Genomic DNA, 1,537 nt, shown 5'->3' with positions numbered 1-1,537 from the left:
TTCTCTCTTGTCAAAACACAAATCCTTCTCTTCAAAATTCTCAATGGCCAACTGGAATTCCGCTTATAGTGTTGGCTCTCTCACCAAGCCTCCAACTCTTCAACGAGAAGAATATCTACAATGGAAGATCAAAATGGTGAATTTCTTGGAAGGAATGGACAGGAACCTCCTGCGATCTGTAATGGAGGGTCCTTACATTCCACAAACTCTTGTCCCAAGAGTTCCAGGAACAAACACCACGGCTGAAATTCATGCCTACTACATGCCCAAGGATGAGAAGAATTGGGATGAAGATGACATGGAAAGAGTAGAAACAGACAAGAAGTCCAAACGATTGATAATCATGGCCATACTCAATGAAATCTTCCAATCCCTCGACGCATGTTCCACAGCCAAGGAACTATGGGATGAACTGGCAAGCCAACTGGAAGGAGGAGCAAAAACGAGGAAAAATCGTAGAGCACAATGTCTCAACGAATATACTAATTTCAAGGCCCTTCTTGATGAACCAATACAGAAGACATATGATCGTTTTAACACATTGATCAATCAATGTCGTCGAAACGATATCTCCAGAACTAAGAAAGAAAACAACGTTTTATTCCTAAAAAGTCTGGGCGATAAATGGACTCAGCTGTCTATGTCCCTTCAAGCAAACCAGAACCTAGACAGCTGGTCACTTCATGATCTGTATGGAACGCTTGCAGCACAAGATAATGACATAATGAAAAAGAAGGTTTCCATTGGTGGACCTCTTGCTCTTGCCGCCGATGAAAAGGAAAAATCAAGGACCTCTACCAAAGAACATAAAAAGAAAGGCAAAAAAACCTTGGTGGTAGAATCAGAATCTGAAGAAGAAACTTCTGAATCAGATGATGAAATTAATGCTTTTGCCAAATCTTTGGCCTTGATCACAAAGCAGTTCCAGAAAAAGTTCATCAAGWAACCCTATGAACGAAAAGAGTTCAAGAGGGAAAGGTACCAGTCATCGTATAAGAGGAAGCCATCCAAATTTCATCAGAGGGAAGACAAAAGAGATCGGAGAGAAGAAAGAGAAGAAATAAGAGAAGAAAAAAGAAACGAGAGGGAAGAAGACAAGGATGGAAGGAAAAATGACTTCCGATGCTTCAGGTGCGGAAAACTCGGTCATTTTTCCAAAGAATGTAGAGGACGATTGGTAAAGGATGCAGACTATTACAAAAACAAATACAAATATAATTCTAGAGAGCGAAGCCTGATGGCTGAGAAAGAAAATTGGGTGTCCGATTCTTCATCAGACGATGAAGACAAAACACTCATCTGTTTGATGGCCACGTCCAATGCAGAATCCGCCCACAACTCTGATGATCAGGTATGTGAGTCTATCTCCATTGAAACCAACTCTGCCCCATCGGAGCTAGAGTTAAGGGTAATAAAACTTTCAGAGGATTTCCTCAAATTAAAATACAAATTGAACTTTGAAAAATCTGAAAGATTAAAAGCGGAAAAAGAAGCAAGTTTCTACAAAAGAGAAACTGACCTTCTAACCGAAGAAAAA

This window comes from Cynara cardunculus (genome assembly GCF_001531365.2).
Source record: "Cynara cardunculus var. scolymus isolate 2C chromosome LG 10, CcrdV1, whole genome shotgun sequence".
In the NCBI taxonomy this organism is placed as follows: domain Eukaryota; kingdom Viridiplantae; phylum Streptophyta; class Magnoliopsida; order Asterales; family Asteraceae; genus Cynara; species Cynara cardunculus.
Note: the sequence above shows the minus strand (reverse complement) of the source record.